Genomic DNA, 14077 nt, shown 5'->3' with positions numbered 1-14077 from the left:
CATCCCCCTTTTTTCTTTTAATATATATGGGGTATATCTGTATATGCAGGATGGGACGTTCCCTTATATATATATTTCTTGTATATGTATGATCAACTTTGTTTCTTTATGCAGTTTCGACATGTCTTCGGGGTGGGTGGTGGGCGAGGGAGTCCACGACGGGATAGTTTTTATTGATGACTGTTGAATTTAAAATGTGAATAAAGAAAGTTAAAAAAATACAATTTTAAAAAAACAGTCACTGACACATTCCTGAGTCTCTCCACCAGGTTCTTGCCCACAATAAAAAGGCCTGCTTCAAGAACATGGTACTAATTGGCACCTTGGTGTTGTCAATCTAACCCCAAAGATCAAGGACTTAATAATAAATCAAAATGGTAGCCTTTAAGGTGGGCAGATAGGTAGGCATACATGTATATTTTTATGGTGAAAACCAGTCAGACTCTCCTTCTGTATTTACAAACCGAAAATGACATCTCTGATATGTGCGTGACTGGCACCTGTTCCCGCTCCTCACATGAAGTCTTTCACATCCCTCCGTAGGCTTTAGAAATGGGCCCACTGAGAAACACAGGTCTGCTTAGACCACAAGCTGACTGAGTAACAAGAGGAAGCTTGACAGCTCAGTCTCACTTCATCTCACATTTTTGTACAATACTTATAATATCTTTTTCAATGTGCAGGATCTTTTCACTATTAGCACCCGGGGGAGTGGTGCCATCCAATAAGGAGATGAGGAGCATGTCTAATGTAAGCCATGCCCCCCCAAATTCCGCACACCACGCACCCTTCAATACCTGTACTAGCCTTGAGTGATCACAGGACACTTGCATGGTAGAAGGAGGTGTTTATTCTGACACCTGAAACATATGGAGTAAGAAGGGTTTTTGAGTCCGGGGTAAGGGCGCAGGCCGGTACTCACAGTTTAGTTCTTTTGGTCCATGCAGTTATCTTCACTGCATAGCACATGTGCAGGGGTATTGGTATCCCCTGCTAGCGTGAGCTCCCAGGAGGCTGCCCTCAGCCTTGGAATTACGCTCAGCTGGAAAGGGGTCTGAAGACGGGGCAGACTCATGGGAGGCCTTATTCCTCTCAGTAAGAGGATCGCCGGGGCCCAACTGTCTTCTGGTGCCTCCCGTCTGGCTCTGCTCCATATCTCACTTTTCTCGCGCTTCGCACCGACCTCTCGCGAGACCTCGCTGTGTTTTCTGCAGCACTTTGTGAACGTGTATTCTTCTTATTTTCTTTCTTGATAGTTCACTTGATTCTGTCGATTTGTCCTCTAGGATCCGTTCATTATCTTCAATCAGTATCTCGTGACGTTGTGCACACTTTCCTATAACGTCATTAGTACATTTTCTTTGCTCTTTCCCATATTCCTTCAGGGAGTTCCTCCTGGAGGTTGTCATCACTTCGAGGGTACATTCGATCGGGCTGTCTCAATGGGTATCTCCTTCCAAATACTCGCTGCAGTATTGGCACGTTAGCTGGTGTCAGGCAAGGCACAGTCTCATGTCTCCAATAAAAAAACGGAGGTAGGAGGGCAGGATCACCTGCGGATGTATACACTGCTTGTCTACAGATAAATAGGTATGTCTAAAACCAGTGTGTTGCTCTGTGATGGACTCAGGACAGGCACAAGGAGGCCACTTGCGGCAGTAGTGTGCTTTAGAAGGGACACAACATAACATAAGATAACCTGTGACTAGTAATTTTGCCCGGCCTAGAAGCCAAGAGAGGCCAAATCCAGAACAGGCTGGAAGGCAAATGTAGATGGAGACAGGGGCGTAGACTTTTGGTACGTATTGGGACTTTCACACAATTGGCCTTTCCTGGGGTGGTGTGGGGGGGCCAGCCCTCAGAGGATCCGCTTACTCAGCGCACCTGGATGGAGACAGGGTTGGTGAGGGATGGGCCTGATGTCTGCCCTCCTTTATGCTGTGGCAGTCGGGCATACTTTTAAGGGCGGATGTGCCGGCGGCCCTACGAAGGCCATACAAAGGCCTGTTGAGAGCCTGTTTGGCCTCACTTCGTCGCCCCATCCAAGGGAAGAGGGCAGGAGCCCTTTCCCCATCGCTGCAAAACGTAACAGCTGGTAAGCTGCAACGAAGGCCTGCCTGGCCTTGTCCTACTTCCTGCCTGACCCCCGCATGCCGGGCGCATCGCGGCGCCACAACGAGGCTAAGCCTCGCTTATCCTGCTCATTACATCCGCCGGCAGGCGGATGTGCCGGCGGCCCTACGAAGGCCATACAAAGGCCTGTTGAGAGCCTGTTTGGAGCCACAGGAGCCAGGGGCCACGAACTCTGCCCTCACCGTTCCAGCCGCAGCAGCACACCACGGAGGAGGGCGGGAGCACTAGCCTCCTGAGCCGAGGAGCATCTTCAGCTACACACGGTTCGGCCGTACTTCAGATCACCCTGCCTCATCGAATTCCCTCAAGGGCGAGGGTTGCCATCATATCACAGTCAGGTATGCCCATCGTGCACATTTATTGTTTCCCAGCTGTACGTCGAGTTCTGAGGCGCAACGCGTCTTGAGAATCGACTGACTTCGTCGGATTCTTCCGCCTGCCCCTGCAATGGCGGGCGCATCGCGGCACCAGAGTGAGGCTCTGGCCGCACGAATCAGCTGTTGACCTCCCCATTCATAATTATCCCCTCCGTCGGCAGGCGGGAACGCCGGCCTCTCAACAAAGGCCCGCACTAAGGCCCCTGTTTGCCCCCTGTTCGCCTCCGGAGCCTCGCAGCCAGTGTCTACTCGGACCTTTAATCCATTGCGAGTAGAGGGGATACCCTCAGTCTACACTATTGTGCTTTCTGGTATGTCTTCTACTACTCCGCAATCATAAACATTTGAACTCGGTTTCTTTCACCTTCGATAACTGTTTGCTACATACGCTTATGCCCCCAACTCTGCCGCCTCTATGCGTTACTGCTGCCACCTCTTAATAGTACAGTCATTTTCAGCCCCTAGTGCTTTATGCCTCATGACTGCTATTGGCTGTGCCCTTTGGTCGCTAACTGACCACTGCAATTGTGTTGTGCCTTATGGTCGCTAACGGACCACCGCAACTGTGTTGTGCCTTTTGGTCGCTAACGGACCACTACAATTGTGTTGTGCCTTATGGTCGCTAACTGACCACTGCAACTGTGTTGTGCCTTATGGTCGCTAACGGACCACTGCAATTTGTGTTGTGCCTTATGGTCGCTAACGGACCACGGCAATTGTGTTGTGCCTTATGGTCGCTAACTGACCACTGCAATTGTGTTGTGCCTTATGGTCGCTAACGGACCACGGCAATTGTGTTGTGCCTTATGGTCGCTAACTGACCACTGCAATTGTGCTGTGCCTTATGGTCGCTAACGGACTACTGTAATTGTGTAAGTGTCATATGGTCGCCCTCACGATCCTTACCAGACCACGCGCGCTTAGACTCTACTAGGTCAACATGCCCCCCACCAACAGTCTAACTACTGCAAACTCTCCTCTGTACTCTTTCAGTATCCTACTTACCAGACTGCTGCCCACCCTTCTCCTCCTTATACTGCACTCTGGCTGCACTGCACTTTACCTTACCACCACCTCTATCTACCACTCTTACTTGCATCACACCTCTACTATGCCATCCCACGCTCACCACACCAACCCCTGTCTTAACAACCCAGCCCTCGGGATCCAGCACTTCGCCACCAGACCTTCACCTAACTTACCCTGCTCTAATTCCTTGAGAAATGCTAGACTTGGCTCGCGTTTTACCCACGCTTCCCATCATTTAGCTCACCGCATCAAACTGCCTCTCCCTTTGTCACCACCCACACTCTCACCTAATCTACCACCATCTTCCAACTCCCCTAACTCAAACAATATCAAAGGCGCGCTAATCAACGCCAGATCACTCCCAGCTCACGCCCTAGAAGTAGCTGACTTGATCATCAACCTTGACCTCGACTTTATAGCAATCACTGAAACCTGGCTCCACCCAGCTTCAGGTCCTCTTCTCTCCCTCGCCATCCCTCCAGGCTACAACATTATTAGACATGACCGGAATTCCATCCAATCTAAAGGAGGTGGCATCGCCATCATCCACAAAAACGCTCTGAACTTCCACCTCTCAGCCACACATCACTCCTCCACTCTGGAAGCACTGACAGCTAAACTAGCTGTCACACCTAACCATTCTATCACCTTCCATCTACTCTACAGGCCACCTGGCCCACTATCCACCTTCGCGGAGGACCTCTCTAACATCTTCACACACAACACCAAAGCTATCTCCCAGGTCTTGATACTGGGGGATTTTAACTTAGGCCTCCACGACCCCAAGGACACTGCTGCTTCGTCTATTGACAACATCCTCACTAATGCTGGATTCACTCAGTTCCTAAACCAACCCACCCACAACAAGGGCAGAACCCTTGACTGGCTAGCCGCCCTCAACTGTCCCATCAACTTCACCTCTAACCAACAGTGCGCCTGGACAGACCACAACTTAATTACATTCAATATTGAGTCCAAAGCTATCAGCTCCCTCACAACATTGCCCCGGCTATGGCCACCCGTAACAAACGCAACATTACCTGCGATAGACTCCTCCCCCTCCTCCTTCCAGCTCTCAATGACCGGGATCCCTCATGCTCTGACCCTACGGCCTTGGTCGACACATTCAACCGGGCCATGCTTATAGCCTTAGACACCATCGCACCCTCGAAACTGAGAAAATCTAAACCTCGAGCCCACCTAAACTCTTGGTTTACACCCCATCTCAGAGCCCTGCGCAAAGAAAAACGAATTGCAGAATCCCACTGGAGAAGCAATCACTCGCCAGCTAACAAATCACGCGTACTCCTGGCCACCCTTAACTACAAGGAAGCTATATTCCAGGCAAAAAAAGACACATACAACAAACGTATCGAACAAGCCAAATCTAACACCAAAGAATTGTTTAAAATCCTAAAAGAACTTGAAACTCCTGTTACTCCACCTGACACCTGTACCAAAGATAGCACCTGGTGCTCCAAAATCCAAGAAGCTCTCCTAGGTAAGATTGCCACTCTCCAAATTAAAATCAACAACAAACAATCTAGCCTTCAATCCAACCCTCTACAGATCCCTATACCTACCATAAACCTCTCTAGCACAGACTCTCTGACTCCTTTTAGCTTCTCTCCACTCTCCATTCTCGAAGTGGAAAAGATCATCACTAGCCTTAAACCGTCCAATTGTCAGGGTGACCTTTGTCCTGCACCTATTATTAAGGAAGCAGCTCACGACCTAGCACCATTCATCACTACGCTCATCAACTCCTCCTTTAGCTCTGGGATTGTACCGGACAATCTCAAGGATGCGTGGGTCATCCCGCTTCTGAAAAAACCTACCCTGGATCCCAGCATACCCACTAACTACAGACCAATTACCACTGTACCTTTTTTACTAAAAATCCTTGACCGCGCGGCCTACCTACAAATTCAGGAATACCTTGAATCAAATAAACTTCTGGGACTCAGGCAATCAGGGTTCCGGCCTCGCCATGGCACTGAGACCGCCCTTATCGATTTAAAAACGCAGATCGAAGAGCTCAAAGACAAAGGCAAACTGGCGTTATTACTTCTCCTGGACCTCTCTGCTGCTTTTGATCTTGTCAATCACAAAATTCTCTGCCATCACCTCAAATCAGCCGCACATTTCTCAGAAAATGCCTCTACTTGGATCAGATCCTTCCTGGATAATAGATCTATGCGCGTATTTTCCCCACTTGCGGCCGCACCACCCGCTCCGGTCTCTTGTGGTGTGCCTCAAGGGTCTTGTGTCTCGCCCACGTTATATAACGTGTTTACCAAACCCCTTTTCGATATTCTGGACCATTTGGGCGTCACGTATACCAACTACGCTGACGACACACAGATACTAATCCCCATCACAGGAGACTACACAACTGACTCCCGTGCCATCAACGCCATCTACCAGGTCATCCAAGCGTGGATAGCCCAACACGGCCTCTGCCTAAATGATGAAAAGACAGAGCTCCTCATTCTTGGTTCACCACAAAAACTCACTAAACTTGACCCTGCTTTCAAGTCTTTCACCATTGATGGGAACACCATCCCTATTGCCAAGGACACGAAAACCCTAGGGATTTACATCGACTCAACCCTATCCTTGACTAGACAGTCCAACGCAGTCTCATCTGCAGCAGCGTATACTTGCAAGCTCATCACCGCCTGTCGCCCGTTCCTAACCACTGCCAACTGCGTAACCTTGGCTAGGACCCTCGTACTATCCAAGGTCGACTACTGTAATGCCCTCTATCTAGGTACTAATCTCCGCAACTTAAACAAGCTACAAATTGTCCAAAACAATGCGATCAGAGCGGCCCTTAACATTCCTAGGCGCCAGCATATATCTGACACCAGGCGCAACCTGCACTGGCTCTCTATCCCACATCGCATCTCCTTGAAGTCCCTGGCTCTCACACACAAATGCCTCCACAACCAAGCCCCTCGTTACCTGGCAAACAGATTCTCTTTCCACAATTCCACCAGACCTCGCAGAGCGGCCCAAGCCAACTGCCTTGTCATCCCGCGTTTTAATCTCCAAAGATCAGGTGGAACCAGCTTCCCCATCCTGGCAGCCAAACTTTGGAACTCACTCCCCAATGACCTTAGAGCAGAACCTTCCTTCCTGAAATTCAAACACCTTACCAAAGCTTGGCTATCCGCCCAAGACAGCTAACACCAGCTTACTGCCCTACTTGCACTTTGACCTACTCTGCATCCATTATTAACTATCCTGTAAATCACTGCCTTATCTATATTCGCTTGAATGTATATTTTGTAAATTTTGTAAATCTTCTTGTAATACTCCTGTAATACTCTGTCACATGCCTTGTCATGCCTTCATCTTGTTGTAACTAAGTTAAGCGCCCGGTTGCCCCTGGGCCTGGTGCGCTATAGAAATAAATAAAATACTAAATACTAAATAATGTTGATTGACTTTGGCTGAGGGCTGGTCAAGCATCGACGACCCTCTGCATCACTTGAGTACCATTGTTAGCATGGGCGTGTTGAAACTATGCACAAGCAAACAGGAGAGCAAACCCCCTTTTAATTACTCCTAAGGCCCGCGAACGGTCAATAATAGACACTCTTTTTGATGAGCTCGGATTGCATCGTTTTTTGTTGCCTTTTAAACGTGTACTTTTACTGCTGTTGTTTTTTAACGGGGTTTAACCCCCATTCAACCCACCCCAACCAGCTCACCCTGCCAAACCCACCACGCCAATCGATGACCCCAAACACACAACAAAGATATCTTGGACTTTAAATACTCTAGGACCAAGCTATATTATCTCGTCGATTGGAAAAGATTTGGACCACAAGATAGATCCTGAGAGCCCAGTGAGAATATCCACGCACCACGTCTAATCAGGAAATTCCATCGGAACTTCACAACCAAACCTGGGAGAGACAGAAGCAACACCATGGGAGGGGCCTTAGGGGGGAGTGCTGTCATGACCCTCGCCCTAAACCCCCTCTGGCAAACCCATTGGCCAGGTGGAGTCAGGACTCGGGCCTCTAGAGCCTGGCATCCTCTTCAAAAGCCCTCCTGGGGCCAGTCCTGGCGCCTATGGCGCCAGGCTCATACACAATGAACAACAATGTGCTTGGGAACTAATTTATTGTATTGTCAGCCAACATGGAGGCATCCACATAGCTTAGTTCCTAAGAACCACGCTATGCGGTCTAGTGTTTTGGATGTGGCAGGCCTGGAACTACTTTCCCTGGTACTACTTTACCTGGGCTATATAAACCACACCCTGACTGCAGAACATGCTTCGTGTTACTTTGCAGCTTGCAGCGTGACACTCACCGTGTCCATCTATTCCCTCGAACCTCGGAGAAGCAGAACCTGCAAGGAGACAAAAGGAACATCATTAGCAGCAGCATCTTACCTGCAGTCTTCATCTTTAAACACAGCTACTGAGAACAGCTTCCTCGAATCTGCACGCCTCCCGGACAGAACGTCCTGAAAGAGGAAGATAGAGGCAACATTAAAGAAAGCTGTAGAGACATTTACAAATTACGAACTGCTCAAAAGGCTTACCTGGCTGGTCGCCTCTCAGCTGGCACCACTCCGGACATTCCACTCGTGCTGAAGAACACTGCGACCTACAAGGAAGGAAAACACAGGTTAGCAAAGGCAAGACTTCGCAGCGCTATGCATAGCACTTACTTACCGCATCATAGCGCTCTTAATGCGCCATCATTTACCAGTGGGGCTCAACCAAGCCAGATCGTTTAAAAAGCAAACGTGTAAAAAGCCAGCGGCGAAAACACGCCAATCGGATGAGGTTTTATGTGGGCTTGTCTTTGACTCTGATAATGAGCCGGTTGGATGTATTTTATGCTAAGATATTTCTTCACAACGTTAAACTATCCTCTGTAAAGGATCAATTTATTTAAAAAAATCATAAAAGATGCAGGATATGTAGTATGGCTATTGTAATATAGAGATCCATAATACTTTATGGTTTGTTCTATTCACAATGTTAAACTGAGCAATATACTCTTACATTAATGCAATTGATATCACATTTTGCTATAGTGCTTCATGACAGATCCAACCACTTCTGGGAGCTGTAATAGTTTGGCCTTATATAACATGAGAGTGGTCCTTATCACTCAAAAATATCTCCCCCCACCCAGTTATTGCCTGATGCTCAGCCGAAGGGCAAGCACACTTTTGAAGGGCTATATATCTATTGTTGCTGTCATACAAAAACAAATAATGTATGCATCTGCTCAAGTCAGAATGTCTAGAATGAAGACACTATTGGCTACATTCTGATTGGTTTAGAGGATATCAATAATGACTTCCAAGCCAACAGTTCCCAAGTGACTGCAGAATCAGGAACCTGAACATGATCTGCAAAAGGAACTCTACTGGGGCTCCTTCACACTACTGGCATTCTGGTGAATGGTAGTGCAAGTAGCACAAGGGGGTAGGCCGAGAGGGTGACTTCGATGATTGCGATAGGGGGCCTGCGAAAGGTTGCACAGGAAAGAACTCTTCACCAGTCTTTCTGAGCAGGTAAGTCAGGCAAGTATGTCTGAGCAGAAGCAAACACCAGGGCACACAAACATTTGTTGCGCACGTGGTAGGCAACATGGCCAATTAGCTAAATATTCGAGTGATGTGTTCCAACCAGTGCTTTAAATGGGCCAATCATACCCGGCTCTTAGTCCCTCCGCTTCTTATTTTTGAGCATTTGAGTACCTGCACTTCTCAACAATGACGGTACCGGTACTCAACTATGTTGCAAGGTGAACATGAAAACTGTTCATTTCACTTCATGACAATTTAAAGGACAAAGCTTCTGCAGCCTTTGCTGGGGAAAGCAGCTCCCTCTCCGTCCACCTCTCTCTCCACCACTCGCGGTTCCCATATGTCGCCTTCGGGCCCACCCGGCAGAACAAAAGGAGAGATGAACATGCATCTACTGTGCTCTCAGCACACTAGTCACTGCGAAGATCCTGCGATCCCTCACTGAAACCCTGCCTAAAGTCTCCTCCCATATAGCCAGGGAAGGGCAGGCGCTTCCTGATCCCAACCTTGGGTGTGGTGTACTGTAAGGGGATCACCTGGGTGCACAGGGCCCAGGGAAGTGAGACGATTCCGTGGGAGGAGACACAGAAAATTTCCTCTGACAGGCAGATCTTTACCACTATGCCAGAAGAGGTTATGGCTTATTGCCATTTTAATATCTCTCAACCTCCTATTAAATCTAAGGTGGTGCACCCTAAGGTTGTAACATCTAAACCTATTATACTAAAAGAAGGAATCCTTTTGGTCCCTTAAAGAAAATGTCTTCCTCAATAACAAGGGTACACTACAAGGAATAGCAAAAGTATTGCCTTCTCTACACCATCGTCCTCTAATAAAGTTAAAACATGCACCCCCTCTTTTAAAATTACCAAGGGAATTAAATCTTCCATAAAAATAAATACCAGAAGTAGAAAAACCTGACTTTGAGAAAGTGAACTAAATGTCCCAGAATCCCATAGGGACTGAGAGGAGGAAGAGGGCTGAAGAAGCATGTAGATGTAGAAGACAGGCAAGGGACAGGCAATTACCATTATTGGTTTGCACCTGAAACCTATTACCCCACCGAAGAGGCATAAAATGCTGCAGCAGGAGAGGCAAGAAGGAAGGACCTGGAGCAGGAGCTGGAAGGCTGGCAGTAGTAATAGAAGGATAAGGGCGCACGGCTGGCCATTCATGAGGAAGTGTGATCACTTAAGGGATGCTGCCATGTGGAGAGAGCAGACTTTACCTGCAAGTTCTCCTGCCTTGCCATGGCTGCACTGAGAGAGATGTGCTGAATGTTAAGGTTTTCCCAGGTGCGCCTAGTGACTGTAATTGCTGAGCCGTGACTATGCTGAAAGCCAAAGCCCATGGCAGAAAGCAAGCCAAGGGACCGAGGAGTGAAGAAAACTCTTGGTTGGCGTGGCTAGACCTGAGACACCTGTGCTGCAGAAGGGTGTATGTCCCAAATGTGCACAAAGCCGCAGTAGAAGTGAAAGAAGTGAGGAAGGTCAAGATTCACACAAAAGCAGTGTTCCTGGAGCCGGTGAGTGAAGCTTGGCGTTCAGGTTCACTCCTAAAACCTTGCCGGTAACTGTTTCCAGCTCTAAAGTGACTCACATAAGAGTAGATGCGAGTATAAACTGTTCATCATCATGAAAATATTGCTAACAATAGAAATGTATCATGTGCACTTATAGTAGAAGTCGTGGTGCTTGCGCAAGAAGAAAAGCATTTCATCTCCCAATGTTGAACTATTAACGTTGCCGGAGTAGTCGCGCGTCCTTAAAGAGGGAACAGTTGCTAAAAACATTCAGAAAACCCTCACATTGACTTTCACAATTGTTACAAATCCTTACAACATCAAAGGAAGGTCGCGTGTGGCCAATTATGATTCCCGACATTAGTTAGAAAGCATCTCCGTGATAATACGTGGGAAAAAAAGCACTTAAAGTTAAAGATATACATTAAAGAGTGGTCATGAGGGCCTAAATCTGTTTCCCCTTTGAAGACTGAACCTTGTAGCATTAAGAACAAGTATTCTTTAAACTTAGAAGTTGGTGTACTAACAAGAAGAGCATGCATTACCCAAGCCAAGAGATGAACCCTTTCTGTAGTGAATCAAGCTCTGTATAAATCTATCCACCTGATTTGTGAAGTTGTTAAAAGTCCAATGTCCTCTGATACAAGTGTGACATTGTTACCCAAAGTTGGAAGTGTGACAATACCGCTCCAGGGTGGCTTCTGGGACCAAGATGGAGTGAATAAAGCTGGGCAAGGGATCTGGGTGCTTGTAAGAAGATTGAGCAAATAATATGTTACGTTGAGACTGCAGAAGTTGAGAGAAAGTCAGTCTGGAAGCAGAGGCAGGTTATCCTTGTAACAGTACGGCAGACAGAAGAGTCAAAGAGGCTGCCCCTTTTTTGGAGCATAGGAAGGATGAGTGCCTTGCCTACATGTAGAGTTCGAAAAGTGTTGTATTTAAATGCCTAAAAATCCCGAAGTGTCAAGGTGAAGTAAATACCAGAACTGTGGTTGTGTATAACACTGTCAGTGGATGTTACATTGAAGGTGGTTGAAGTAGTGGCATACTGTGGAACAAAGGAGTCTGTTCCCACAGTAACAGTAGGAGAAGTGGTGGTTGTTAAGGGGAAAGCAACAACGCAAGAAGAAGCATCCTGACAATTATACCAAATAAATTGCAGAGGTAATATCCATTTGTGAAGTTCTAGAAGGAGAAATTGTTAATATATTCTTTGAACTTTGGCAAAACAATCTTGCAAAGGGGATATCCAGGATTAAAATTGGTTCTATTTTCCTGGCTGCAACTGGAAGACGATCTTTTCAAACAAAAGAACTGTTACCGGTAGATTTTTGTTTGCCCTTTTGTGTTTACTTGAAACTTACAAGAACTCGTTGAAGACTTTCCTTTTTCCTTTTTGAACATGTGGTGAAGTTGACTTTGGACAATGATGGGGAAGGGATTTATCCACAACTGTTTAAGGTCATCCAACTGCTGGTTAATTGCTGTTAACTCTTTTATGTAGTTTATGACTTACTTTGAATGTTTTGTTGTTAAGTGTAAGGACCAGTTTGTTTATGTGAGGAGTCATCCCTTTAGCCTTTACACTAGGCAGGGAATTCCCTGATAGAGTAGGATTAGCAAGGAATTGTTTGAAAACCTTTTCTTTTTCGTAACATGTTTAATTGTCAGAAAACTACAAGCAGTTGTCCGCCTCATACTACTGACCTCTCACAGCGCGGAACACTGTTTCGCTAAGGGGGCTTCACCCGTTACCATTGGTGTCCTTTGATGGAGCAGGGATTGATTTCGAAACCCTGGGAAATTAAGTTTTTAAAGATATTTCTTTGTTATTAGCAGTGCCTATTCTAATATGTAAATGTTAAGTAATTGGAGTTGTGACGGAACGTTTTTGACTGAAAATTCTCACACAGCTCGTTACCTACCAAAATTCTTGTTAGGCAATAAAAGCAAGCAATAATAAAACTCCCCTTCTAAAGTTGAGTTTACAGCTATGATATCTGCTAGTGTGATATGCAAAAAAGAAAGGCTCATTTAATATAGATATTCAAACTTTCTTAACACAATGCATGCCAGTAAACTGGAAGTTTGTGTGTAAGGATCTCAAATGCACTGATTTACTAAAGTGTGTGCTTCTTGGCACATCATTTAATCTGACTTGTAATTTCCTGCAAACAACAGGGTGTGCTTAAAAGGACCTGTGCCCATGGTGCCGTGCCGAACCGACCAGTGGCAGAAGCACTGCACCGGAATGTCCGGCATCGTAGTTTGGTGACTACTGGCACTTCTTTTTTTCCCATTTAAAGCATTGGAACCAACCAGCAACATGTTTTTCAACATATGTGTACCCAGTATGTGTGGCGCGTTAGCTGTTTTCACCTTTTCAAATGCTTGAGTGCATCACCTTCGGTGCTGGGGAAAAGTTTCATCATGGTTAGTTATGTCTACTGAGTGCATACATTATCTATTGTGAACCATCAAAGCAAGTTGCTATGTATCCAACCTTTGCTGAAATGACTAGTCAGGGTGTAGACATTATCAGAATGCAGATGTCAATTTCTGTCATTTAGTCGAGTGCGCCAACAGCTAAATATGTTAAAACTGTTGTTTTAATGCATATCCTGAAAATCTTTACAATTGTACTTCCTTCGACTAAAACGTGTGTTCTTGAGCGATGGGTTGATGGCTGCTTTGTTCACGTATGTCCATGTTCAAGAATCTCTGGTGATTTGTTTTACATGCACTTGCACTGCTGTTCAAGACATAAAGAAGAGTTTAATGAAGATTTTGACTAGACGCACCGCCTTCACTGTAGTAGCTTACTTCCACGTCTTCGCCTCCTCTTTCATCTTCCTTGCAGGCAGGAGGGAGTGTAAAATGGTGCCTTATTGTGAGGTTGTGGCGTGCACAGCACAGTATGCAACGTGCCACACTTTTGCAGGTGTGAACATTAGGTTAATGCTGGAGACATGAAGCCCTCATAACCTACTTTTCAAGATTTATTTATTTATGTACAGGAGCAAAAATGCTCTTTTGATCACAAAAGAACGTTCAATAGGTAAGCAATCAGAATTGACAGAAAACAATGAGCTTCTTACAATGGGGTGAGTTTGAGGGACATCCTGACCAGGTTGTGGAGGGGAGTAAATGGAACAGTCACCAGGGACACATTCATAGAACAAGGACAACCAACATTGGAGATTTTTAAGTGCGGGTGGGCAGTACAGCCAGCTGTAATCTGGATTTGACCATGTTGGGTGAAGTGCTACAGTGGAGGCAGAGGAAGTGAGGGACAGAGGCATGTCAGAAGCGTGGAGAAAAATGTTAGCTAGCAGGCAGATGAGAGATAGGTTAAGACAGTGGGCCTCATTACACGTTGTGCGGTAAAAAATGGAATTTAACGGCATGGCGCTATTAGCGCGACCACCCTCGCAACAGGCCGCTAATTGCG

The sequence above is a fragment of the Ambystoma mexicanum genome, chromosome 6p (assembly GCF_040938575.1).
Source record: "Ambystoma mexicanum isolate Mex_15411 chromosome 6p, UKY_AmexF1_1, whole genome shotgun sequence".
NCBI lineage: Eukaryota > Metazoa > Chordata > Amphibia > Caudata > Ambystomatidae > Ambystoma > Ambystoma mexicanum.
Note: the sequence above shows the minus strand (reverse complement) of the source record.